At 51.3% G+C, this 24,800-nt stretch overlaps 1 protein-coding gene across 1 annotated transcript in view; it reads left to right on the top strand.

The window, feature by feature from the left end:
• Positions 1–243: 243 nt before the first annotated feature.
• The window catches only part of RALY (RALY heterogeneous nuclear ribonucleoprotein), a 107,643-nt gene continuing 83,086 nt past the window's right edge, over positions 244–24,800 (top strand). The window contains exon 1 of the mRNA XM_050314150.1: positions 244–372. The gene's annotated coding sequence lies outside the window, so the exon portion shown is untranslated. The remainder of the gene's footprint in view (positions 373–24,800) is intronic.

The following is a 24,800-nucleotide window of genomic DNA, read 5'->3' on the forward strand; positions in this document are numbered from 1 at the left end:
TCTGGACTCTTCCACCGCTCCGCCCGCCGAGCGGGAGGGATCGGGAACCGCGGGATCCGCGGCGCTGCCCCCGCCGAGCCCCGCCGGCGCTGCCCGGCCCCGCACGGCCCCGCACAGACCGCTCGGTGCGGGACGCGCCGCGGGGGCGCGGCGGGCGCGGCGGGGGCTGTGCGGGCGTTCTCCGTCGCTGCCCCGCGCCCCCCCCGGCGCGGGGCCGTGGTACGGTCGGCGGGAAGGAGCCGCGGTGCGGGGCGGTGCGCGGCACTGAGCCGGCGGCTCCCGCGGGCGACGCGGGACGGGCCGGGCCCTCCGTCCGCTCCGCTCGCTCCGCGCCGCGTCCCCCGCACCGCATCCCGGCACCGAGCCGGCCCGGTGAGTGCTCTGTCCCGTCCCCCGGCTGCTCCCCCGCGCTCCTTGCCGTGCGGTCCCGCTGGCAGCGCGGGTGTCCCCCCCTCCCCGCCCCCCGCCAGCGAATTACCGCCGCGTGTAGTGATTAATTTTCATTTTCAGTTTTCTCTTCTTCCGCCTGTTTTCTTGTGTTCGGCTCGGTTTTCCCCCCCATCCTGAGGCGCGTTTAGCGGGCGGCGGGGAGGAGCGCGGGGATGCCGGCGCCCGCGGGATGGAGAAGGCGTGGGAGCGGCTGCCGGTGGGTCCCGTCCGGCCGGGGCCGGGGGCGGCTCCGGGGCTGAGCCCCGCGGGTCCCGCACACTGATGACGGCGGTGCCGGGGAGGGATGTCCGCGGTCGCGACTTACTTTGTGTCTCCTGCCACCCGGAGATGCTCCGGGGCTTTGCGAGAGGGGCCGGGAGCGGCTGCAGAGGGATAAAACAGGCGGAATATCGAGCCCGAGCGGCGGGATGAGCCGCCCCGACCGGCGCGGGTGGTGCCCGGGCTCAGTCCCGCTCCCCGCGGGTCCGTGCGGAGCCTGCGAGCGCTGCTGGAGCCTGCGGAGCCTTCGCTGTAGGGATTATTATGTTTAGGCTGCTGGTTTCTGTCGGTATCTGTGTTGGGGCTCCCCTGGGAAGTGTCGGAGTCATCATCCCTGGAATTATTAAAAAGGAATGGATGTGGCACTTGGCGATGCGGCTTAGTGGGCATGGGGACACTCGGTCAGAGATTGGACTTGATGGTCTGGGAGATCTTTTCCAACCCTAAATGATTCTGGGATTTGGGGTGATGTGTGAAACTCCAGGTCTTAGTCCCGGCTCCACCAGAACGGCTCTGGTGGATGTGAAAGTGTCAGATTTGGCTGTGCCTTTGGGAGGGTGTCCAGCGACTGATTCCTCTCGTTAGACAGCCCGAAGGCTGGGACACAAACTGCCGGGATGGAGAACAGTGTGGATGTGCACTTTTGTTTTCCTGACTTGCTCCTGAAGAGCAAGAACCCACCTGCAGGAACGACCCAGCTCAGCCCTGGTTGCTGCAGTGCTTCAGCATAGAGCCCTGGAATCACTGAGGTTGGAGAAGCTCTCCAAGATCACCAAATCCAGCTGTTCCCCCGGCACTGCCAAGCCCACCACTAACCCGTGTCCCCAAGTGCCATATCTACACATCTTTTAAATCCCTCTAGGAATGATGACTCCACCACTTCTGAGGATAATTTCTGGATGCCTTTGGTGTGGGGCAGGGCTGGGCTGTGGGGCTGAGCTGGGAACCAGCCCACGCTGAGCTGTGGCTCCGGGGCCTTCCCACGCTCCAGTCGCCGCTCAGGTCTCTGGATTCTTGGGATTTTGAGGAGGCTGAAGTCAATAGCAGCACAACTGACTTGGACTTACTTTTAAGGCCAGAAAAAACAAGACTCTCTTATTTCATATTAAGGAAATAGTTGTCTTTCCCCTGCCCACAAATACCAGGGTGAGCGATGGCTGGTGCCAACGTTGGCTGGGCACTGAGGGAGCCGGGGTGGCAGCGCTGCTGGCTCTCCCCAAGCTGGCAGGGGCAGCACAAGCCTTCAGCCTGGCATGTGCTGTGGATCCCAGCGCCCAGGCGGATCCTGTTTTCTTTGGCTGTGTCATCAGAGGAGCTGTCACGGTGTGGAAGGGGTGGTCTGTGTCACAGGACCCTCCTGGTTGTCCCTGTTGGGAGGAGGAGAAGGGCTGTGTTCTTCCACAGGAGCCTCCACTCTTGGTCTCCCTTTGGCAGTTAGGGGGGAGATGGTGCTTTCCCTTTCGTTTTGCCCTGTCCTTTATTCTGCAGTTTGTTGGGATTTGGGCTCTTGACATGATTTTCTTCTAAAGGACAGGGAAGGAGCTTGGTTTCCAAGCGAAGCAGAGCTCCAGCATGAGGAGCATGCAGTGATGGGGTGTAAATGGAAGAACTGCGGGTTCTGGGGAGGTAAAGAACCTGTGCCATGAGCAAAACCCAGGCTGAGCCACAGCGGTGTGACCCTTGGTGACAATTGTCGCCAGGTTTATTGCTCGCGGTCCTGGAAGCCTTTTTGTGACTCTCGTCCTCAGTGAGCGCTTGGCCATGTGTGAAACCTTCCTCCAGGAGGGGTGGGTGTGCAGCCACACTCCATCAGTTCACTGAGCCCTGGAGCATTGCTGGGGTTTTACTTCCATCTCCAGTATTATCTTGACAGATTTCAGGGGAATGGCAAAGCAGACCAAGGTGGGCCTCTTAAGAACCACTTTCTTTAGAAAAGGCAGATAACAGACAGCGAGTTCTGGAAGGATGTTTTATTTAGGGATTGAAAAGGGAGGATTAAAGCTCTTGACAGAGAACAGTTTATGTGGAGTAAGTGATGAGACTTGATCATTCAGAAAAAGAAGACTCTTAATATGTTCCCATCCCCAAGAGAGCTTTCAGCTCTCCTTGTCCCAAATTATTCGATAAAAGCAACAGAACTTCTTTTGATTTGAATTGTCGGTGGCTGAATAAGGAGTTTTCAACAGAGAAGTAAACTTCCATCTGCCCCAAAAAAATGGCTTATGGCTATAAAAATCTGTGATATGCTGAAGGTGCTGTGGAGTTATCCAAGGTGTTAATTACAGGCAGTGGAAGGAGCTGTGTCTGTCTGGGAGAATTGCAGCTTTTCCTTCCTTGCCCCCTCCCATGAAGTCCCTGCCTTGCCTGGCACAGGGCTGTGCTCCTGGATTTGCAAAAGCACCAAGGCACTGCTTGCAGAATTACTGAAATAAAGTAGGTTTGTGGAGGGGAGAAGAAATAGGAATCAAATTTTAGGCTCAAGTTTTGATTCCAAAACAAGTCACTCATTCTTCTCACAGCTTGAGGTTTGTGATGGAAAGGTTGAAAACGCCCAGCAAGAAAAACAGGCTAGAAAAAAATATCTGAACAAGCTGAACAGAGTGAAATTCAGAATGAACTGTCATCAGAGAGTGTTTATAAACCTGCTGGAGAAACGGGAGGGAGGAACCATTCAGATCAATAACAAGTTCTTTTTTTTTGTAACTGTAGAGCTTTAATCATACAGTTTTAAAAAATAATCCTAAATGTGTGCTTTTTATACCTGTGCTGGTAGCTGGGGCTAAATCTGCAGAGTTCATGCTGATCTGGGTAATCTGAATCAAGCTGAATAGTAAAGAGGCTCTTAGGAGGATCTGAAACCCAGGAGGCATTTTTCAAACCTGAGTTATGTCACTTTTTTTAGAGGTGCCTCAGGCAATTGCATTTTAAGAGGACAAAGCTTTTGTTTTCAAGCTGGCCTAGAAAAATGCCAAGGATGAATCCAAAGTAAAGGCTTTCAGAAGTTGTCATTTGTGATTAAGTTGATTTTGCTGTTGTGCACAGAATGCTCTGCCTTCCCCTGCGCTGTGAGAACTGGGGCTATTTTTGTGTTTGCCACCAGTCCTGGTGTACCTGTTTAATTCAAGTAACATCACACAGCGGGGTCTAACCTGGAAGTGTGTGTTTAATTAGAAGGTCAGGTGTCTGCTGGCTCCATCTCCAATATAAAATTAATTGTGTGTGCTTTATAAAAGGCAGAATTGAGGTGACACCGGGGCAGGGATTGACTTAGGTGGGTGTTCTGCCGAATTTACGTCGGTCTGTGTCCGGTTTTTAAGATTTAAGATGCTGGAACTATCAAAGCCAAGGCTTGTAACCATGAGCAAAGGCTGTTTCCCTTGGCATGTCTCAGGCAATCCTTGGCTTGCAAAGAGACAAGCCTGCGTGCACACAGTGAATCTAAAGCTTTTCTTGGGGCTTCTCATGTTTCTTGCAGCTTAAAACGATCAGAAGGAGTATCCTGGGGTTGCCAGGCTGTTGGGCAAACAGGAGGAGCTGGTTCTGCAGAGCCCGAGCTGGCAGATACTGGGCAGGATGGAGCAGATGATGCTGGAGCATGGATGTGGAAAAGTGTGTTGCCTGCAATCTGTGCTGGGGTGAGCTGCCAGCCAGGTCCTCCTTGTTAGAGAGGTGAAATCCTGGGAGTGCTGTAAAGACTTCTTTGTCTTGAATAAGATGAGAACAGTTTTAGTCTGTCCGTTTTAAAACGTGACCATCTCAAAGCAGCGCTGGCTGCGTTAGTGCCCAGAGCTGCGTCACCTGGGCAGGAGGTGTCCCTGGGGCTCACCTCGCCCTGGGAACCAGCTGCCTCCTTGTCCTGGCATGGCCCTGGATAACCTGGGAAGGGCTATAAGGGCAGTGTGAGTCATGTTTTTGGCTCACGTCTAACACTGTCGCACACAAACAATCCTGTTTGTTCTGCTGCCTGTATTGCCCAACACGAGGAGCTGGAAGAGTGGATGGACCCTCTCTTACTGAGAGGGGGACCTGCTGAGCTGCTTTCCAAGCAGATGGATCCTGCAGGTCTCACACTGGCACCTCACAATCATGATAGTTTATTTTTTTAAAGCAAATGTTGCAACCAAATCCTGATGTAGAGCAAGTTGTGCTGGGGAGGAGCCTCTGAGGCAAGACTTGGCCTTGCCTTTGCAGGGCAGGTCCCTGATTGATTTAAGGCCTTCTGAGCTTTTGCTTCTCCTCTGCTGCTGGAGCTGCACGGCAGGGTGTGCCCAGCAGGATGCCCAGCTCTGTGCCAGCAGCATCTCTGCACCTGCAGCAGAGGATTTCCTTTACTGAACATCCACAGACTTGGCTGGTGATGCTGCCCAACTGTCCTTTTTTTATTTGTTCCAAAAAAGTCTGGTTTTAAAATAGAGAACATAATGCCAGGTTGATTTTTTTTTTTTCCCCCTAACAAGACTGAGGTAAATAGATGAACAACACCCCTGGGCTGTGTGTGTGTGAATTCAGTGGTTCCCAGGTGATGTCTGCAGCATCACCTCGATGTGCTGAGTGATGGTACCAAACAAAAGGTGCTGAGAAGAGCCACAGCTTTATCTGATGCTTTTGCAAGCGGCTTAAATTGCACCAAACACAGCCACAGTGGGGATAAATGTGAACTCATTTTCTGATTGCTACTACAAGCAGAAAAAGAATGGGCAGGTTAAATGTATGAGCAGGAGCAATAACCGAGGCAGTGCAGCTCCTTCTCCTGCTGTGGCAGGATTAAGTGGCTCCTGCTGTGTCCCACCTTCCCTGGAGGGAGAACATCCTTCAGCTGGGGGTCTGCCTGCTGGCACTTGAACATGGCAGTGGCACAGCCAGTTTGTGCAGGAGAAGGTGGTGTGGGAATGGTGGCATTGGAGACTCATCTGGAATCCCTGCTGCTCATTTTAATGTGTGAATTCTGAGTTCGGGACTAGGCTGGCAAAGGACACGAGGGGGACAGAGAAGGTGGTTGCAGATCTTCCCCACCTGGCCTCTTGGTGTCTTTATTAGTCTAAATCTTGTGCTTTCCTTCTGTCTTTCTTTAGCAAACTGGGTTTTTTTGGACAAGTGTCTAGGGAGCGTTTCTGGGAGAAATGGTTCCTTTAGAAGGACGTGGGGAGCGCTGGCTCTGTCAGCTCTCCTGCACAGGCACAGAGGGCTTCAACCCAACTTGTGGATGAAGCCCAGCCTTGAAGAAATAGGGATGATTTGGTGCTCCAGTGAAGAGATTTGGACCTCAACCACGTGCAGCTTCACGGGGACAGCTGCTGCTGTGGCTGTGCTGTGACAGTCAGCTCTCTTGGTGTCCTCAGTGTCTGTGGTGCCTTTCAATTGCCCTTCAGCTGCTCCTAGACTTGCCAGGACTCCGAGGTGATTTCTCTGGCCTGAGATGTGGCCCAGGTGTAGCAGGTTGCAGGTGGCTGCTGCTCAAACTTAACTGTTTTTTGAAATCTAGAAAACCTTCTGTGGTTGCTCTGTCTGGGACAGAGGTTGCAGAGCTGGTGGTGCTGCCTGGCCTGACTGGGTGTGTTCCTGCTGAGGGACAGCACTTGGCGGTTCAACAGCTCCTGGTTTCTGTCCCTGGAGCTGGATCTGCTCGTAAAACAGGTGTTACCTGTGACTGCAGGTACTGCAGCAACCTGCAATGCTTGGAGGTCTGACAGCTTCTGGAACTCTGGAGTGGTAAGAGCTACAAGATCTGCAAAAATCCTCTTGGGCTCCTCTAGTAACTTAAGGTTAATTTTTTTATTATTTACATTTTTTAACTTTTGCTCCAAAGTTCAACACACATTTCAAGAGGTGAGTAAAACCTCTTTGGATTTTTAGGAATCACAGAATGGTTTGGGAGGGACCTTAAAGCTCATCTTGTCCCACCCCCTGCCATGAGCAGGGACACCTTCTACTAGCCCCAGTTTGCTCCAAGCCCTGTCCAACCTGGCCTTGGACACTTCCAGGGATCCAGGGGCAGCCACAGCTTCTCTGGGCACTCTGTGCCAGGGCCTCCCCACCCTCAGAAAGAAGCATTTCTTCCTAATACCCAATCTAAACCTACTTTGTTTTCAGCTTTCATTCCCCTTGCCCTGTCCCTCCATCCCGTGTCCAAAGTCCCTCTCCAGTTCTCTTGGAGCCCCTTTAGGCCCTGGAAGGAGCTCTCAGGTCTCCCTGGATCCTTCTCTTTTCCAGGTGACACCCCCAGCTCTCCCAGCCTGGCTCCAGAGCAGAGGGGCTCCAGCCCTTGGAGCATCTTTGTGGCCTCCTCTGGACTCACTCCAGCAGCTCCACGTCCTTCCTGTGCTGGGGACCCCAGAGGGTCTCATGTTCTCCCTTAACCTGGTACCCATGTTCAGGACAGACCTCCCCACATGACTTATAAAACTACCGAAAAATCCTTGCTCCAGCTCTCCTCCTGTAGCCCCTGCCCATCCTTTACCCCTGGTGGCATCTTGGTGATGACCAAGAAAAACTTGCCATGGTAAAATCCCCTGGATGGATTGTGCTGTGGAGCATCTCCAGCACACGGGCAGTGACTCCACATCAAAGGTGGGCTTTGTGTGTTTTCCTCCTCAGGAGGAGCCCAGTCCCTCCTGCAGTGGAGCTCCCCAGCCCTTTGACTGCAGCACAAACAGCATTTCCAGGGAGGGCACGGTGATAAACAGGGCTTTGTTAATGCCTCCTGTGAGCACAACCACACCTCGTGGCAGGAGAGAGGCAGGAAGGGCTTAGATGGTTTTAATTAAAGTTGTTGTGAGGGAGAAATTAAATTTGGGCTCTGGCCCTGCTGGTGTGAGGAGAGGAGCGAGCGCAGCCTCTCTGAACTGAGCCATCACTTGCCTTCTGTTTGCCTTGGAAAAAGAAAGCAATTTCTCTGTCAGCTTCTCCTCTGGCTCCTGGGCCCCAATTGCCTGTTCATCTTCAGCAGCTCCCCCAAATCGCTTTGATGATGGGCTTAAATATTGATCACCTCTTACAGTCCCTCATCTGTGTTCTGCCAGCAGACATTAGGAAAGAGATTTTAAATTACCTCTTTTCCCCTAAATGAACGGGCTGTGTGGATGGTCTGGGAGAATTAAAGCTCTCCTGGCCCAAGGAGAAATCAGCTGCTCCCGGGTTTGCTCCCAGTTCTCCCAGATCTGCCTTCCAGCCCAGTCTGCAGAGCAGCAGGGATTCCAGGAAAGATAAAAGCCAAAGGGTGACTTAATTTCGAGGCAGAATCTACCAGTGCTCCATTTGGGGAGCAGGATCCTGGTTGAAAGATGACTTTCTCTCCCCTTTGTTGCAGCAGGGGGATCTTTTGTTCTCTCTGCTCCCCAGGGAAGGGCTGGGAGGGGTGTGTGGTGATGCTGATGCCTGGCACTGGCAGCTGCTGGAAAAAGAAACTTTGGATCTCTTTCTTCTTTTCCCATCTGAGCACTGAGATCTGGGGGGAAAACCCCCCATAACAGCAGAACATTTATTCTGTGTAAAACAAGCAGAGGTGGCTAATTCAGCACAGAAAAGCCCAGGAGCTACAGCTGAGCAGGAAGGAAGGTTTAATAAACCATATGTAGAGCGTTTCTGGTGCTGCTTTATGCACAGACTTCTTTTTGTGGACACTTTGACGGTGGCAGCTCCCACTGACCTCTTCCCCAAGCTGACCTGGAAGGCAGAACATCACTGATTAGTTATTTAGGTGCACAATGATCCCTGTGCCTGGTGACAAGAGGTCCTAGAGAGCTTGGGATGCAGAGCTGTGCTCGGTGAAGGGGGTGCAGCAGCCTGAGCTGTGTGTGCATTTGTGATCCAGGCTGGCCTCTGTCTGCATTCATTGCTTTTATTATCATTTACCATATCATAGAATCCCAGACTGCTTTGGGGTGAAAGGGACCTTAAAGCTCATCTAGTTCCAGTCTCCTCCTGATGTTCAATTTGCAGATTCCCTCTCACCAGTTCTGTGTGCTGATGGTTTGTGCCTTTTCAAATCCTGCTTTGAGGGGGGAAATCAGTGTTTGTGACCTCAGAATAAGTAGATTTTAGCAATATATGTAGCATAAACATCTGTATTTTTGTTGAGACGTATCGATGCACGGGATTCTGGCTGAGCAAGTCAGAGGCTTTTACCCACTCAGTCATGTGGGTAATTTATGGCTGGCCCCAAGTCTGCACAGCTGGGTTGCCAAACTGCAGCGTGTTGGGGAGTAAATATTGCATGTTTACACAAAGCCTTTTCTCCCCAGGTCCCAAAAAAGAGGCTGAACCACAGTTTTAGGAGGCTGCTCAGGCTGAGCAGGTGCTCGTCCCCAAATGCAGGGAGTGAGGGTTGGTGCAGCTGGGGGGCTGCTCCATAAATTTCCAGATCAAACCAAGCAAGGAGGTTGGAGGTGGTTTTTTTTTTTTTACCCTGAAGTTTGTCAACTTTTTATTTCCCTTTCAGAGCCTCACAGTCATGAGCAAGTGGAATCTCTGGCAGGTGGTAAAATTGATACAAACCCATTAATTTAGTTTATTAGAAATATAAAATACCCTGAGATGGAAGGGACCCACAAGGATCACCCAGTCCAGCTCTGGCCCTGAACAGGACACCCCAACAATCCCACCCTGTCCCTGTCATAATTTCCCTGAATTCTTGTTTATCCCTTGAATTTTGTCTGTTGGAAGTTTTCTAGTTAGACTAAAGGTGATCAGGAGGTATTGCTAAGTCTTCCCACCCTGCTTTTTGTCCTCTCCCTGAAAAAAAAAAATAAAATAAAATAAAAAAATCTGTTTTTTAACAAGTATGAACAACCTGGAGGACTTTCTAGCCCATCCTGACACTTCTCCTTGCAGCGTGACGGTGCTGGAGCTCTGAGCTCGCAGCTGGTGAGCAGCACTCGTGTCTCTGGAGTTTCAGCTCTAAATATATAACAGGTAGGAGGGCATGTGACTGACTGGGCCTGACCTTGGGCAGCAGCAGAGCTGGGAATAAGGCCAGGGCTCCCGGTTCCCACTCTGTGACGTGGGTTCCCTGCGCTCTCTCCTCCCTCCAGACCTGCCTGCAGAGCCCTGACCCGTGGCTGAGGGGGGTGACGGCCCCTGCTGCCATTCCCTGCCATTCCCATCCCATTCCAGGGGGCTTTACCCTGTCACAGCTGATGTTCCCAGAGGGACTGGACTCTGGGGAATGCCTGGCATGTGATCCTCACCTCGGAGCAGCCACATAGCAGCCGTTTTTGCAAGGCTTGGTGTGATGGCTTGGGAGGAGATGACCCCTCTCTGAGCACCTTCCTGGAGCGCCTGGATTTTGTTTCCTATTGCTGCATCCACTGATTTTCCTGCTTTTTTTTTTGTCTCAGGGTTGAACTGTGGGGTTTTCTTGTCATTGAGGTTGGAGAAGGCCTTTAAGATCATCAAGTCCAGCCATTAACCCATCACCGTGTTCACCACTAACCTGTGTCCCCAGGTGCCACATCCGCACGTTTTTTGAGCACTTCCAGGGATGGTGACTCCACCACTGCCCTGGGCAACCTGTTCTGTGCCTGACCCCCCTTTCAAAGGAAGAAATTTTCCCCAGCATCCAACCTAAACCCCTCCTGGTGCAACTTGAGGCTGTTTCCTTTCATCCTGTCACTTGGTACCTGGGAGAAGAGACCAACCCCAACCTGTCCAAATGGACCTGGGCTTTTGACAGGCCACCTGGCTGCTGCAGGAGTGTGCAGCTTGTTTGAAATGAGGCTGTTTGCAGTGGTGCTGGTGGTGGGGCAGATGTCAGTCCTTCACACTTCTCCCCAAGGTTACAGGCCTGATAACAAAAGCTGGGTCTTAATCTTGAAAATCACAGAATCCTACATTAGTTTGGGTCGGAAGGGACCTTAAAGACCATCTTGTTTCACCCTGGGCCAGGTTGCTGCCCAGCCTGAACTTGAACACTTCCAGGGATGGGAGGTCCACAACCTCCCTGGGCAACCTTGGAAAGGGTATTTAAACAAAAAGACGGGCATGCTGCTCCAAGTGCCCTCTGGATCCTGGTGCAGCACTCCTGTGCACAGCTGCCTCCTGTTCCTGCACATTCCCAGGCAAAGCAGGTGGTGTTTAATGTTTTTTTTGCATCACAAACCCTAATCTGTGGCGTGGTGTGCGAGGCTCCTCACATCTGTGCGCTCTATGTAGGTCACATGTGGAGCTGCTTCTTTACCAAGACTAAACTTGACAGCGTTTCCTCTCCGCAGCCAGCGAGGGAGGATCACAAAATTCACATGCTGGCTGCATCAGGAATGTCCTGAGGCAGGACCCCAGAGGGGGCTGCGTGTGCAGGTGAAGTTTGTTGGCCTTATCATGTGCTTCAGGTTTGTCACAGTGAGCTTTATTGGTGAAAGATTTATCTGAGCTGCGTGCCCGGGGTTGATGCGGTGTCACATCACATCAGTCTTGCAGCTGGAAATACTAAATGCTTCCCTGCCCTTCTTCCAGCAGCTGCCTCTTGCTTTGCTCTGACTAAAAAGCCTGTCTCCTAGTCTCTCAAGCCCGTGTTTCTGTTGCTGTATTCCTTAAAATGCAAATGGTTCTCCCTCCCCTCTCCTCCTCCCCAGCCAATCCTGTTCTGGTATTTCTTGACCTCTCCTGACTCTGGCAGTGGTGGAGGATAAAATGAGCCGAGAACAGACAATGTGTCTTGCCCAGAAGCCATTTAGGGACCTGATCTAACACCTTTTAAAGCAGCTGTCTCCCTTTGCTCCATGGATGTGGCCTCAGATCCAGATGTGTTTGGTCCTGTGGAAGATGCTCTACTGAGCTGAAACTAGTGGGGATCAAAGGTATGGTTCCTGCTAATTACCCACTCCTCAGGGTCCTCTGGTCTCCTTAGTTTGATTGCAGTCCATGAAGCTGGGGACCTAAACCAGTTTGGCTGGATTTTAGGTGTTGAAGATTTTCCTTGTCTCCAGTCCTGAAGTTCTGTGCTGGTGTGAGAACTTGGTTTCTCACAGAAGGAGCTTTATGGAGGCAAAACTTGAAAATGGGTCCCTAAGCATCCATTAGAAACAGATGAACAGAGGATCTGGGGTTTATTTCAAAGCTGAAGAGGGAATTGGCTTATTTTCCCTTAGCTGAGATGACCTTGGAATTGACCACGTTTGAAGCAGTGGCAGAGGGGGATCAGAGCAGATAGGATGGATATATGGATGTCCTTATGCAACCCAGTGCAGGCTGAGAGATACATTTCTAGTATTAAAACCTCTCTGCCTGCTCCAAAAGTCTATTAGGAACCTTTGAAATAGAAGAAGGGCTCCACCTGCCACCTCCTCCTATAGCAAACGATCAACATCTGCAGATGAGCATCACCCAGAGCTCTTCCTTCAGCAGAGGAATGGTCTGAGCACTGCCAGCCTCCCAGGAGACTTCAAATGGGATGGGAGGTTCTGGACTGAAGCAGCAGGATGAGCCTCCAGCACTTTGGGATCTCTCAGCAGTGAGCAGATCCTGGTGATTTGAGCAGTAAATGGGAGTGGGTGGAGCAGCCAAGGCTGATTTGTCTGTGGCTGATCCGTGGGTTTAGGAGCATTGGTCTGGGAATGGGCTGAGGCAGCTTTCCAGTGGGGGGAAATGGATTCTGGGCTTCGTAGAGCTGCACAAAGTTGCATGGAAAAGAGCACTGCTGGGGCACTTGAAGGGAAATTGGAATAATTGGAAATTGTCTGACCTATTCTGTGAGAATTCCAGCTGGAATCCTGGTTCTCAGTGCATAAATGTGTGAAGGGGAGGGTGTGAGGACACCTCAGTACAGATCTTCCTGCTGGAGAGACCACCTTGCTAATTGCTCTGTTGCTGTGCTCAGCAGGAAATCCAGGGATGACGTTTCCCGTGGCTGCTCCTTCCCTTCTTCCCTAACAGGATGAACAGTGCCTTGTTAGGGAAGCTCCAGAGTGCAACCAATCTCTTAAATCCCTGCTGATCAACTGAAACTTAAGAGGAAACTAATGAAAATCCCTGTTGTCACAACATATTTGTTTTGACCTTTACAAGGAAAATGTGCTGGTGAGTCAGGAATCCCACTGGGAAATCTGTTCAGCTCCTTTTTGGGCAGAAGGTGAGTGGAGGTGGGGTGGGGACAGGGGTGGTTTAAAACAGGCAGAGAGCAGAGCAGGGCACAAATTGTGCCGTGCTCTGAGTGATGGTGAGCTCAGAACTGGGGTCCCCTGAGCTGTTGGGTGTCTCTCAGCTTTTCTGGTTCTGAAGCAAAGAGAGTTACTCAAGCATTTTGCAGTTTTGTCCTGGTTTGATTTTAAAACCAGTGTATAAACTCCTTATTTTTGGAGAATATATAAGGGAGGGAGGGAGGAAGAATGCTGGTCCTTGCCCTGCATTTACATCAGAAGTGAAGTGACTGTTTTGGTCAAAACGAGTGATCTTGAACATTTTTATGGCAGTAAGTCCCTCGGAGAAAGGTCTGGGTGATGTTTGTGCTTCAGGGGAGTGCCTGGCTGAGCCTCTCAGGCTTGACAAAGCCTTTATTGATTTGATGTAAACTCAAGAGTTGGATGGGAGAAGATGGGCTGAGCTCAGGTGCTTTGAGGTTTCCCTCCTGAGAGTTTGGAGGCCAAGAGGATTTTTGGTGGGCCTGTGCATTCACCAGGACTAGGAAGCTTCTCCCAGCAGCCTGTTTGTTCTCTCCCTCCTTACAGCCACAATTAAATCAGTCCTCTCCTTGAGCCATTGGAATAATTTCCATGACAAACAAGTAGGACATCTCAGGAAGAGCCACGAGGGCCAGAGAGGTCCCAGGACTGTCAAAAGTCTACCAACCTGTGTCTCTGCCCCTGCCAGCCACCCTGAGAGCCTCCAGCCCGTTTGTGAGAGCAATTTATCAACCTTCTGCAGTTATTTTCTGTCTACATGCTCCTTATTCAAATCAGGCAAGGCTGGGTGGGATCTGGGATGAAACTGCCCCTGAGGCTCCCTCTGGGTTGGGCTCCACACCCCTCCTGCCTGGAGAGCTTTTCCACTGGACCTCAACACCTCCCTGGTGCTGATTCAGGAGCAAACCTTCCTGGGCCGAGTTCAGTGAGGTTGTCCCCGTTAACTTGTGTAAAAAAACACTTGGTTTGTTCACCCCGGAGAGGAGGAGGCTGAGGGGAGAGCTCACACTGTCCACAGCTTCCTCCTGAGGGGCAGCTCCATCTCTGCTCTCTGTGAGCAGTGACAGCACCCAGGGAATGGCTGGAGCTGTGTCAGGGCAGGCTCAGGTTGGATCTCAGGGAAAGGTTCTTCCCCCAGAGGGTGGTTGGGCACTGAACAGGCTCCCCAGGGCAGTGGGCACAGCCCCAAGGCTGCCAGAGCTCCAGGAGGGTTTGGACAACGCTCTGAGGGACAGGCTGGGGTTGTTGGGGTGTCTGTGCAGGGCCAGGAGTTGGACTGGATGGTCCTTGTGGATGGTCCTTCCAGCTCAGAATCACAGAATATCCTATAATAAACCCCCAGAAGTTGATCCCTGGTGCAGGGTGGGCAGTGCTGTTGCTCTGCCATCCCCTCTGCTGCCACCAAGGGTGTTCTTTGATTTGCCTCCATGCACACACGGATTATTTTGATCTTCAGTCACCTGGGAGTGCCACAAGGGCTGGGAATCCTGCATCCCCTGCTTGCTGCAGTTTATTAAAATCCCACATCTATAAACAATAACTCTTCTTAAAGCTCCAGGAGCTGCAGTGCTGGGCCATGTATAAAACATGACACTGGGAAGCCCAGCCTGGTCCTCTGTGAGCAGCTCAGATCTGACCAGCCTTGAAATAATGCTCCAAACAAGGTGCCTCCTGTGTGATCAGCAGAGCCTGGGACTCCCTGAGACAAGAATGTGACACTGGATGCTGTCAGTGGGATCTGATCTGTCCCTTGGAATGGGAATTATTTCCTGGCTGATGTCAGCAGTGCCTCTGGGATGGTGGGATTTAGCTGCAGATTAGCATGAGTTAGTTGGTTTAAAGGAAGGCAAACCACCCCACCAGCCTGAGCAATTTGACCAAACTTTCTGTTTATCCACGTTACAGGGACAGAAAGGAGCTCCCCCAGCGCAGGCTGGAGCTGTCAGTGCTGGTGGCTGTGTATGGCACCCTGCCCTCACTGGAAAGGGGCTCAGGAGATGAGAAAAGTGACATTTTATGCCTTGGAAAGGGGGGAGGTGATGGTTTCACGGGATGGTTTCCTGGTGGCTGAGTGGTGTAAACTGAGGAGGGCTCAGAAGTCAGGTGTGATCCTTCAGCAGGAGCTCTGCACATCTGGACTGACCTGTCACTATTTCACATTTCCCTTGGGTGGAATTTCATACTCTTCCAGGTAATAAATTGGCACAACCAGCTAAAAAGTTGAATCAGAAGACCATTTTTCCTATTTGTGGTATTCCCTGACTAAAATACCTTTCATTAAACCTCTGCTCTCCACAGACACATCACAACATTCTTGCTGGCTTTTGTTACCCTTTTTCTGTCCCAAGATAAATTTCCCCCAAATACCAAGTGGTCTCATGATTTCAAATCCCGTGTTATTTTTTTGAGTGTTGCACTTTTCTTTCCTCTCTGCCTTTTGCTGCCTGAACTTCTCCAGGGATGTTGTTTTCGAGATTTATTCTTGCAGCTATTTCAGCAGGATGGTCAGCAGCAGGCTTGGGATGGGGGGGGAAAAAAACCCTCAAAACCCTCAGGATTTCACCTTGCTTGACCTTGGGAGCCCCAAGGGTCGAGAACCCACTAATAAACACTGCCAAAACTTCTTGCAATTCCAGGTTCCTGCTGGTCTCTCTAAAAATGCTGTGCTGCACCTTTGCACCTGGTGAAGGCCTGGGAATTTCTCCTTTTTTAATTATATTCTGGATTAGGCCCCAAAAAGCCAATGAAATCCTTGAGGTTCCTTCTGGCTCCTCTCTTGTGTGGGCTTTTTTTAATTTCTATATCCTTGTTTACTGGCAATGATCCTGGAAAGGCAGTAAAGGGAAAACGATGATGGGAGATATTAAAAAATTCCTAACTAGAGTTTGAGGAGCTTTGGGGTGTGGTGGAGGTGCATCCTCAGCCATGGACTCTGCAGGACCAACGTGTGTCTGTGCTTTGGTGTGAAGTGAATATCCCTGCTCCCAGTTGGATTTGGCTGTGCTGGCCATGAGAGGATCACAGGATGGTTTGGTTTGCAAGGGACCTTAAAGATCATCCCATTCCACCCCCTGCCACGGGCAGGGGCACCTTCCACCAGCCCAGGTTGCTCCAAGCCCTGTCCAACCTGGCCTTGGACACTTCCAGGGATGGGGCAGCCACAGCTTCTCTGGGCAACCTGTGCCAGGGCCTGCCCACCCTCACAGGGAAGGATTTCTCTTTGATATCTAATCCAAACCTACTTTCTTTCCATGGAAATTCATTGCCCCTTGTCCTGTCCCTCCATCCCTTGTCCCCAGTCCCTCTCCAGCTCTCTTGGAGCCCCTTTAGGCCCTGGAAGGTGCTGGTTTTTGAAGATGTCCTGAGTTGTTGCCTTTATCTCTCTGACAGTCCAGTTTGTCTTCAAAACTTGCCAAGTTCCTGATCTTTATGGTGGCATCTCTTTGCTGTGGCAGAGCACTCTCGAGACCAGATGTGTCCCTTGCCTCTCTCTGATGTGCTGGAGTGGCTGGACAAGAACTCCTGGTATCCCAGGGGGACTCTGTGCTCTCCATCCCTTGCCTGCACCGTGGGCAGGCTGTGATCCCTGCACTGCTCTTCCACTTGCCCTGGGTGTGTTTTAGATGTTGGGGAGCCCTGTGCCCACCCCCAAGGGGCTGAGACCTCCTGGCAGAGCCCACCTCAGCTGCTGTCAGGTCCTGCTGCTGTGGGGAGCCAGGGATGTTACACAGGACGAGGAATGAGAAGATGTTTTTCACTGTGTGTCTTTTTTATGCCGAAACACTTTCACAGCTGATGAGGTGAACTTGGTTTGCTGATACCCTGGGGTGAATTGGGAGTAATTCTTCAGGTTTCACTGCACTGCTTTGATATACATTAGTAGAAGAATGGAGTTCTGTGATAAATAGGGCTTTTGTGGGGCAAGGATTTTGGCAGGCAGTAGACCTGGACCACACAGCTCAAAAGAAACCTTCTTGACCCCAGGAGGAAGCCTCAATGCTTTATTATTCCTGCAAACAAAATCAGGTTTCCCCTGTTCTTCCTCCTCTGCAGACTTGTCCAAAGGTTTCCCTGTGGTGTCAGCCCATGTATTTCAGGGGGTTGGATAACTCCAGACTTCTGGGGTGTTCCATGTGCCCAAAACTTGTGGGGTTACCGGTTTTGTCACCTCCCTGGGCTGCGAGAGGCTGCTCCCAGCTCTGGGACAGCAAAGGGAGCCCAGAGATGATGTGCCAGGCTGGGCACCCAGGGCTGTGGGGCAGCTTTTCCATGGGGTTTGTGCAGCCCAGCCCTGGCAGGGGCTCTGCTTGTCCCTCTGGTGCTCCTTGGTCTCTGCTGGGATAGTGCCATCCTGCCCACTGTTGGACCAGCAGAGGCAACGGCACTTCCCAAGCCTTTATTTCACAGGATTATTTAATCCCTTGTTTGGAATGCGCTGGAAGGGTGTGAGTCCCTCTGCTCCAAAGCTGTTGAAGCCTTTGGAATGCCTCTCACTAGTTCTTGGATGAGACTCTGGCTGTTTATGGAAAATTTGAGGATCGTCTGCCAAGCCAGTGCAGGTTGGCCCCGAGTCCATGAGCAGGAATTCTGCATTCCCCTCTGGAAGCCTCATCCCCAGCATCCCTGGAAAAGGCAGGACCAACCAAACCGACGGGGTTTGACGTGTGCTGAGTTCCCCAGGTGCCTCCTCTTCCCTTGGGCACCTGGGATCTTCTCCACAGGGAAGAGGGCCCCGCTCAGCACCGGCAGCTTCCCGAGGAACAGAGTCTGTGGAATGTGAAATCCAAGAATTAAATCCCTCCACATTCACAGACACTTGTGTGTCCACCCAGACCAGCTCTGCTCAAAGCTGTGTCCCTTCTGCTCCTGCTGATGCTGAAAATCCAGAGCTATTTTGGCATCTACAATTAATCGAGGAAGAAGAGTTGATTATTTTCTTTAAAATCATATTCACCCTCATCTTCAAGGAGGAGAGAGCTTGGTGAAACTTCATTTCCCTGGGTGTCTTTGCCCTGTGGTTGATAATTATTTTTAAATTGCCCATCATGTTGTGAGTGGGGTTGTTGTAGAGTTTTTTTGCAGTTGTCAAAATGTCAATTCTAATGAAAATCTCCACAGACACGCTGTACCTGAGTGATTTAAGCCTTTAGGCTAAACAGGCTGCTGGGAGCGTTTTCAGATGAGTCAGAAAGGTTTGTGTGTGTCTTTTTTTTTTTTTTTTAATATATATTTTTGTTTGCTTGGAATGTCTTCATCAAAATTGGTTGTTAAAGATGGGGATTTTTTTTTTTCCCCTTTTAAAGGCTAAGCTGCTGCCTGTCAGCTCACCACAGAGCTGTTTGCAATTCAGCATCTTCCACAGCAGTCACATTTGGGAAATAGGAAGTTCCTGTGTAATAACAATAATTGAAAATTAATAGTAGATTAAATTAATACATAATTAGAAAACACTAATGCTCCCTGTGAACAAAGGCTGATTCCTAGAGGAGCTTTGTGAACTGAAGAGGGAGAGCGTGTGATGCTTTCCCTGGGCCCTGTCTATTCCAGCCTGCAGATCATTAAAGCAATTATAATTTCACAGAGGTTTGATCTGGAATTGATTTCTTTGTGATAATTCAATTTAGAGCCTTGCTTCCTCCAGGGGGAGGAGATGACAGAAGATGAAGTGTGTAATTCCTGAGCAGTGTCCGCAGGCACGTGTGGAGCTGGAGCCCAGCCAGGCAGGGCCTGAGCTCGGGAACACCCTGCCTTTGGGTTGGATCTCAGGGAAAGGTTCTTCCCCCAGAGGGTGGCTGGCACTGAACAGGCTCCCCAGGGCAGTGGGCACAGCCCCAAGGCTGCCAGAGCTCCAGGAGGGTTTGGACAACGCCCTGAGGGACAGGGTGGGATTGTTGGGGTGTCTGTGCAGGGCCAGGGGTTGGACTGGATGATCCTGGTGGGTCCCTTCCAGCTCAGGATAGTCTGTGATCCTTGCCGGGGATTTTGCCCATCTCTTCCATGGCCCATGTGAAACCTTGGGAGACAATTCCTGAGGGTGTTCTACCACATGAGCCAAGCTGGGTGTTTCCCAGCCTATCAGCTCTTTTGGGCTCATCCTGATCACCAGAAGCCAACATGACCTTGTCTGTAGGTGGTGAAAGCAGGACATTTGGCCCTGATAATCATGGAATCCCAGAATGGTTTGGGTTGGAAAGGACCTTAAAGACCATCTCATTCCACCCCCTGCCACGGGCAGGGACACCTTCCACTAGCCCAGGTTGCTCCTTTTATCCAGCCTGGCCGTGGACACTTCCAGGGATCCAGGGGCAGCCACAGCTTCTCTGGGCAACCTGTGCCAGGGCCTGCCCACCCTCCCAGGGAAGGATTCCTTCCCAATATCCCATCTCACCCTGCCCTGTGTCACCCATTCCCAGGGCCACGGAGGACCCCCTGGGGATGCACAATGTGCTGTCCTGCTGCTTTACTCAGGGCAGAGCAAGATGGGCTTGTGAAGGCTCTTTTTTGGTAGCCAGACCTGTGGGTTGTGATTAAAGGAGCAGAGAGAGAGAGAGGAGGAGGAGGAGGAAGGAAGAGGAAAAAAAACAAAGCAGGGGCCAGCAGAATCCAGGGAGACAGAGTGAATCCAAGGCAGCAGGGAAAATTGGAACCTCCTGAAAAATCATGCCAAAGTTTTCTGAGCAGCTGCTGTGCCCCAGCCCTCCCCTCCCAATTAGGCTGATTAGTGGCTCGTGGGAAGTACCTCAGCCTGCTCAAACTAAGAGAGGCAGAAAGAACCATTCCCCTGTGAATTTGCTTTCTTCTTGGCCCAGCAGAGCATTTAACTTTTATTTTTGTAGCTTTGTGCACAAACCAGCTCCATTTCCCTGCTCTTTGAGGTTGTGTGTTTGGGAATCCTGCAGGAACGGCTCCTCAGGCTGGGGGTTTGTTCCTGCCTATCCAATTCTGTTTGTGCAAGTTGTGACTTCAGTCACTGTTCCCTTAAAGGGCTTTAAAAAAAAAAAATAAATGGAACCTGTTCAGAAGGGAAAGAAATTAAGAGACTTTTAGCTTTAATTGCATTCCTTAGGCCTGGTGGTGATAATAAGGGAATGTCAGGGGAAGATGACTAAAATAAAATCCATTTTTTCAATCAAAGGTAGGCAGGAGGGGTTCATGGTTGATTACATAACACTTCTGAGGACTGAGTGCTTATTCAATGACTGCATTTATTGTCATCTATCTTGTCTTTATGGTTAGTGAGAGGGGGAAAAAGCCATCTCAGCCCTGCAGGAGTTGTGCCTTTTGAGTTATAAATCACAGAATGGTTTGGGTTGGAAGGGACCTTAAAGCCCATCTCATTCCACCCCCTGCCATGGGCAGGGACACCTCCCACTATCCCAGGTTGCTCCAAACCCCATCCAACCTGGCCTTGGACACTCCCAGGCATGGGGCAGCCCCAGCTCCTGGGGACATGGGTTAGTGGTGGCCTTGGCAGTGCTGGGGGAATGATCTTAGAGATCTTTTCCAACCCAAATTATTCTCTGATCCTCTTGTTACGATCCAGCAATGGGGCTTGTGGTGTCCCAACCATTAAGGAACCCAGACTGTCTGGACCTGCAGAGAGGAATTTGGAGGCTGAATGTCCTCTGGTCTCATCTCTTCTGGATCCCTTTGAAGGCATCTCCCTGCTCTTCCCTTCCACAGAGCGGTGCCCTGAGCTGTGCTGGTGGAAGGTGTGATGAGCAGCCCCTCCCTCTGCTGTCTGGGGGGGGGCTCCTGGAAGTGGGAGATTATCTGTAAGAGATTCCAGTGCTTCAGTAGATGACACCTTGACAAGAACATCTGACAGACTGAAAGTTGTACTCACAGAATAAAAAACAAATTGGGAGAATTCGGTGTTTTTTCCACTTCACTGTGAGGGGCTTTGCAGCATCATTCGTGTGGCTGGGAGTGTCAATAAAATGCCATGTAAAAATGGGGGTGGTTTTGATGCTCATTTTGATGCTTTGAAATGCTGGTTCAAAGGAAAAAAAAAAAGAAAATATCAAACCTTTTTTTGCTTTCACATTTCTCAGGAGAATAAAACCCCTCTAAAGGTACGTTTTCCTTCAGGGAAATGGGAAGTTTCATTTCTGTAAAACCCCAGTTTGCTGAGGTTGCTGCACATTTGGGTGCTGCTACTTGGGCTTTCTGTGGTTGGCATCACTCAGGTGCAGTTGTTTCACTCTTCCAGTGAAAAGGGACAGAGCAGGATGGTGCAGAATGATTTGGGTTGGGTCTTTTGCTGGATTTAACATGCACGGGTTTAACAGCCCCTGCTCGGGGTCTCAGTGTGCAAAGGGCATCACTAAACTCAGGTTGTGTCCTGGGCAAGGAGCAGGTGGGGTGGAAAGAGGTGATGGGTGTCTGTACATTTATTTCATCTCTGAGCAGGTTGTTCCTGGCTGGAGGAGCTGCAAACACAAGGCTGGGCTCTCCTCCTTGGCTCTTTGTGCTGAGCATGTTGGCACCCACAGAAAGGATGAAAATTCATCCCAGAGGGTCACAGGTCACACCTGCTGTGAGACAGCTCATTTTTTTTTTTACCTGGCACCAAGATGAATTTGTGTGATAATGAGCTCCAGTGTATTAGAAAAATCTTGCTTAAAGCATCTGGGTCAAATGGAGCTAATTGGCTCTAACCTCATAAATTCAAGAGCCCAATTAATTTGGTGTATTTTGAGGGAGCTGGGGGAGGGCTGGGCTTTGCTGTCTTCCAGGGCACAGCCCAGCACTGGATTGTGGGAAAGCAGCTGGATGCTGGGCAAGAACTTTGGGACCAAAGTGAGTGATGGCTTCATCCACAGAGGTGCCTGTGGCTGAGGAGAGACTACATCAAACCTGCTCTTTCAGGAGAGGCAAAATGTTGGTGGCTATCTCAAAGACAAAATTTGGGAGGCTGTTTGCTCAGAGCCTGGGATCTTGGAGCTCCCAGATGTTAATTCATACTGCCCCCCCACCCCAGTTTGGGACTAGGGTAAGCACTGTCTAAGCTGTTCCACATTTTTCATCCTAGGAGGTATCTGTGAGAAGAAACCATGGTTGCTTCTGCAGAGAGATTCACATTTCCTCCAGCACTTCACCCTCCATACAGACCAGGGAGTCTTGCAGGAACATGCAGCTTGTAGGACCATTTGTTTCTTCCCTGCTCTGTGTGCACGTGGGGTGCCTGTCTGGGTCGGATGGAAACAAGATCTTGTGCTGCTGGAGGCCAGATTTGAATTGGATCCCTTCACCTTTGGGTAAAATGAGAGGTGAAGTTCTTTCTGGAGAGATTGCCAGGTGGATTCCCTGCAGCAGCATCCTGGGGAGGCAGGTGTGATGCTCCTGGCTCCACTGGCATGGCTGCTTTGCTCAGACCCCTTCATAAGGCACGGTGGGGGGATATTTAATGATCTGAAGTGTTGAGCTGGCTTTAACACTGTTGAAAGACGAGGATAATTGGAAGATTGTAGGTTTGGGAGCTGACTCCTGCCTGGCTGGGTGTGAGGCAGCTGAGCTTACAGCGTTTGGGGTGGATTAAGGGCAGGAGCTCGAGGACCTTGCAGGGCTGCTCTGCTTGGCACCACCACTGAGCTGGGAGAGGAGGAAGGAGGGAGGGCCTGTGGATTTGAGAGCTGGGAGCCTGTGCTCTTACAGTCAGAGAAACATAGAATATACTAATTTAGAAGGGACCCATCAGGATCATTGAGTGCAGCTCCTGGCCCTGCACAGACACCCCAGCAATCCCGCCCTGTCCCTCAGAGCGTTGTCCAAACCCTCCTGGAGCTCTGGCAGCCTTGGGGCCGTGCCCACTGCCCTGGGGAGCCTGTTCAGTGCCAGCCACCCTCTGGGGGAAGAACCTCTTCTTGAGATCCACCCTAAACCAGCTGGATCACTGGGACAAAATCTCTCAGCACAGTTCCCTGAGTCTCCTTGTGAAGTGGTTGCTTTAGGGGGCTGCCTAGAGAAGCAAGTGCCCTGTCTGTGCAGGGCTGGCCCCGAGATGCTGCAGTGTGTGTGTGTGTGTGTGTGTGTGTGTGCTCTGCTCCTGCTCAGCTCCCTCCCCTCTCCCTGCCAGGCTCCTCTGCCCCCCAGACCTTCTGTTTCTCTTCTTGCTGTACACTGGGCTTCTACATCTGCAGCCAGGCAGGTGGCATTGCCAGTCCCAGGAATCTCTGACGTGGGTACCAATTCATCTGTGGTTCAGCATCACCCCATTATCCTGGGCCCGTTATCAGTGACCAGCCTGGGCCCCATGGAAGCCTTTTCCTGGTCTCCCAGAGGACCTGCAGGCTCCTGGTGTGAGGGAACTGCTCATCTGCACAACTTGATATCTGCCCTGGTGGGAAAGTCCTCACTGGAGACTGCTGAGCTGATGGGCTGGAGTGGGAGCAGTGCCAGGCAAAGATCACAGGGAGGTTTGACTGGCACAAAAACTCCCCAGGAATCCTCTGCTCTTACTGCAGATTTTAAGGAGACATTACAGCCACAGTGTGGGTGAAAAAAATGTTTCCTGTTGGATGATCTTTAGGGTCCAGGGCAAATTTAGCAACGTTTTTCCTGTGAGAGAGGTGAGGTGGAAAGGATCTTCCCTATGAATGGGAAGAGAGAAGGAAAATGCTGAGGTGCTGGGAAGCTGGTAGGGTCTCTGTGGACCTGTCTAGGTCATAGAGGAGATGTAGATCAGCGGGCAGAGGAAATGTGTGAAGCTTTTGTCTGTTCTTCCCTACTCCTGGGAGCCCTGGGCTCCAGGATGGGGGCACAGCAGTGCCCACCAGTTCACCCTCTTTGCTCTCTGACACTGGTTCATCTCTGGAGCAGCCCAGCCCAGAGCTGATGCATTTGGATTTTGTCCAGTTTTGACCTGGCACCACAGCTTATAAAGACTAAAAGTTATTCTGCAGGATGAGAGAGAACAATCTTGCCAGGCCCACGTGGCAAGGGTGGGTGCTGATGCCAAAGAGCTGCCACATTTGGGATTGCATGGCTTGAATGTGGCCAGTGACTGGCATTTAAACCAGAAAAAGAGGGAAGCAGGTCTATGGATTTTAATATTTTCATTGTCCCCGCGCTTCATCTTTAAAATAAATAAAACTTATACCCCATTAGAAACACCCCAGAAAAGAATCTGGAGCTGCAGGGCTGGGTTTTTGTAGCAGGGACTTTGTGCCCAGTGAACAGATGGGCTGAGAAGCCTGGCTGGGCACGATGTCTGCTGCAAACTTGTTCTTGTTGAAAGACAACGCTGGTTTTTTCGAGAGGAGGGGCCACACAGACAGCAGGGGAGCGATGGGGATGGTGTTGTGGTGGCACCTCTGCTGTGATTCTGGGGGAGGTTCTGCCGGGCTCTTGTGGGGGCTGTGACTTTCTCAGCCCAGCTGTGGCTCTGCAGGGGAGGGCAGGGCAGCACATGTCAGCTGGCAGGGGGTTTGGGCTCCTCTGAGATGAGAGGCATAATGTGAAGGTGTTAGCTGGGTATTTAATGTGCAGTGTTGAACAGCCAGGCTTTCAGAGGAGCCCAGGTTTCTGACTGACTTGTGTCTCACTTGCATCTTCTTGAATTCCAAGGCTCTTTGATCACCTGCATTCCCCAGGTGTTTTTGAAAAGCCAGGCCTGACAGTGGCAGGGAATCACAGAATCCCAGAATGGTTTGGGTTGGAAGGAACATTAAAACTCATCCAGTTCCACCCCCTGCCATGGGCAGGGACACCTTCCACCAGCCCAGGTTGCTCCAAGCCCCATCTAACCTTGCCTTGGACACTTCCAAGGGCAGCCACAGCTTCTCTGGGCAACCTGTGCCAGGGCCTCCCCACCCTCACAGGGAAGAATTCCTTCCCAATATCCCATCTATCCCTACTCTCTGGCAGTGAGAAACCATTCCCCTTGTCCTGTCCCTCCATCCCTTGTCCCCAGTCCCTCTCCAGCTCTCCTGGAGCCCCTTTAGGCCCTAGCAGGGGCTCTCAGGTCTCCCTGGATCC

This window comes from Myiozetetes cayanensis, unplaced genomic scaffold (genome assembly GCF_022539395.1).
Source record: "Myiozetetes cayanensis isolate MyiCay16 unplaced genomic scaffold, myiCay2020 scf19, whole genome shotgun sequence".
Lineage (NCBI taxonomy): Eukaryota > Metazoa > Chordata > Aves > Passeriformes > Tyrannidae > Myiozetetes > Myiozetetes cayanensis.